Source organism: Limulus polyphemus, unplaced genomic scaffold (assembly GCF_000517525.1).
Source record: "Limulus polyphemus unplaced genomic scaffold, Limulus_polyphemus-2.1.2 Scaffold359, whole genome shotgun sequence".
NCBI lineage: Eukaryota > Metazoa > Arthropoda > Merostomata > Xiphosura > Limulidae > Limulus > Limulus polyphemus.
The window spans coordinates 270759-274324 of NW_013665969.1; positions in this window are offsets into that span (position 1 = coordinate 270759).

Sequence of the window (3566 nt, forward strand, 5' to 3'; positions counted from 1 at the left end):
GTTAAACTGGTACACAGTTAAAAACATTTTATTTAAGACTATCTATGGCCTTCAAAAAGTTGACGACTCTACATGTAACGTCGAAACATGTAGAGTCGTCAACTTTTTGAATAGGCCTAAATAAAATGTTTTTAACTGTGTACTAGTTACGTTGAATATTATTTATGATTTTAACTTTATACACAAGTGCCAAAATAATATAATTGTTGTTATGCAGTTAGTCTGTCATAATATCATGGTCATGTCAGAGTAGGCATCAGTGTAGTGTAATTAAGAGCCTAGGAAACTCAAGCTGAGTCAAAACATGTCTTGATTATTACAGACTTTCGCTACGAGGTCAGTCGTCGAATAGACCGACGTTGTAACCATTCTCTACTCGTGCATTTTACAGTGTAGCATTGATAATCTATGTATAGCTATCTCTATATTCTTGTTTGCATTCTTTTTGGCACTGATATCACTACATCATTTTACATTTACAAAATGTTTATTATTACTTGTTAAAAAAGGGATAGACGTAAAGTATAAACTATAAATTGAAACTAACTTCTTACGTCATCGCATACTTCGATTTTTTTTCAAAATAAAACTGTAACAAATATGAAGATAAAAATTCTCGTTAAGTAAAAAAACAATCTTCATAAGTAGTGTTCACTTATGTGCCTTGAGGAGCATTTGTTTGGATTTTTTTTGAAGATATGAAGTGTATTTTATCTTCAATTTGTTTCTTAAATGATAAAATCTCTGTCAATGAGCATGTAATGCATTATTTGAAGAAATGATGGATAGCGAAAAGGTTCAGGCAAAAACACTGAGGTGAAATATTTTCATAAGTTACAACAGATAGTAACCTCGCTCAACAGTATCATAATACATGACTCAATTATAATGTGGATAACGTTTGACAGAAGCCCATATTATATGACAAACATATCTACATTAATAAAATAAAACTACCATAAAGTTCTCTTCCAGACACTTTATCTCAAGATAAAGGAGTGATCTGTCATTAGTATTTATCACCAGAGCATTGTTTTCTGATATTTGTTTCTGTTTCTATATTGTTTTCCTTCCCTCTGGAAATTTATGTGATAAACATTTTTTGTGTTTTTTTTCAAGTAAAACATGAACAAGATCTGTTTCTTTGTAATTAAATACAAAGCTACACAATGGGCTATCTGTGCTCTGCTCACTACGGGTCCGCAGACATACCGCTGTACCACTGGGGGGCATAAACAAGATAAGACTTTTTCATTTCTAAAAGAAAAACTATAAGGCATTTTGAGATAATATTATGAAGCTGAAATGAATAATCTATCAACTCATTTGTCTTAATAAATAAATAATTATGCTCATAAGAATCATTTTTGTTCCAAAGAAATGAAAACTAGAAATATAAGAATGTGATTGTATATTAGAATGTATCATTCAAAATCGAGCCAAAGATAATTCACATATGAATTCAATAAATAGAACCATTCTAAAATAACCGTAGTTCTTTTACAAATTAATGTCATTAATGTCATCTGGTCGGAAATGATTGTTGAACGCGCTATCTCACCGTTTTGAAAATGAAATTCCAAAATATTAATCTGCAAATATTTGAATGATAAATATTTCCATTACAGAATATAGCCAATGAATAGATCGGCAAGATTGTATTATTTGAGATAAAGTTCATGGGTTATGTGTAAATACGATGAAACTTGTGTGTTAGCTGTTGATAATATAATGTGTAACAGAACAGAATAATATATCGATACTGTATGTAATATGAACTACTGGAAATAATTATGGAAACACACAAACGATATGCATACAGATGAACAGAGTAATTGTAACTAGATGATGAAGTCATTAAATTCACAGAAACGAAAAACGAATATGTTGTACAATGTACTTGTATTTTGTATGTGAAGCCTTTGTCTATACAGGCTATTACACAAAGTTTATCAATGTACGATTGTGGAAACTATTGTTCCAAATGTCTTGTCTTACTTTGGTTGTTTGGTCGCCAGTTGAACTTCTAAATTTTTATATAAGCCTATAAAGCTTGCAGAATTTTCATACCGAAAGTTTTTGCACATCAAGCTATGGTTGTAAGTGTTCCATCACCTTCATTACCACCAAGATATCGTTTCAATGCGTTTGTCCTGTGCTGGAGTTCATCTCCCTGTGGAAATGGCATGATGGATCAGAATGTGTCTGTAAATATCTGGAGACAGAGGGCTATCAGTTTTGTGTAGATCAAAGATATCGTTAGCTGAGATGTAGATCCAAGTGTTGTTTTACTGTAGACGCTATACAATGACTATGATACCATTTCTACGCCCCCACCCCCCAAGTGGCACAGCGGCATGTCTGCGGACTTACAACGTTAGAAACCGGGTTTCGATACCCGTGATGGGCAGAGTACAACTAACTTTGTGTAGCTTTGTGCTTAACTTGAAACAAAAACATTCTCCACAGTCAAACAAATTGTTTTTGAGTGTTACCAAACAATATGAACCTGGATACATTCAAAACAAAGCATACATCTCCAGCTTTGCTTATTCCACTGTTAGTGGTTCGATGTCCATTTCAATATTTTGGTTTAGTTAGATTTTTTTCCAGTGGTTTGAGAACAGCTACATTAAATACACTTCATGCTAATGTGTATGTCTTATTGTTTCAGAGGTAACATGCACACCCTGCAAGGTTGTTAGCAAAATTTGTATTCGACCATCATTGCTGTAGGATAATTTTGATTTTCTACCTTTAGCACCTCTATTACTAACAGTGCCAGATTCACGCACCCTCTTCAGGGTCTTGCCTATAGTTTCTACTCAAACATGAAGCTTGTTTCGATATTTCGCATGAATTATCGTTCATTAGACAGCACTTGTTTGTAATACAGGGTTAATGTCTAGGAATCATGATTGAAATTACATAACTAACACTGTTTCTGGATATGGTGTAATTGCATTTTATAGACTTCATAACAGTGTAGCGCATTTTGGTTAGTTGGATGACAACTAATCACAGTAAAATTATTAGCACATGACTGCACTTTCCACACGATAAAGCTGTGGAATTTCCGCAGTACAAACCACTAATACGTTTTTCCTCACATTTTCCATAATCATTATCGCTATTGTACTTTAAACAAAATTGTATAAAACAACACTAACATATGTGATTTCCTTAATTGTAAAATTGTAAGATGGAAAAGCATCATCGATAAGAATGGAGGCTATTTCATTTAATAAATGTTTTATTTTGATATACAAGTTGTTCGGGTTTTTTTTCATCTAAAAAAAGCGACAATAATTTGTTGGCGACCTAATATATCAAAACATAGCATTTATTAAATGAAATCGTCTCCATTCTTATCGATGATTCTTTTCCATCTTACAATCAGATTGTTAATGTCCTGATTAAAGAAATCACTTGGCTTTGAAGCAAAAACATATCAATGTTCTCTTTAACATCTTTCACATTTCAATACGTTTTCCTATTAAGATGATGTTGCAACAAAAGAAAAAAGATGATAATCTGATGGTGCCATGTCTGGAGAATATGGTGGG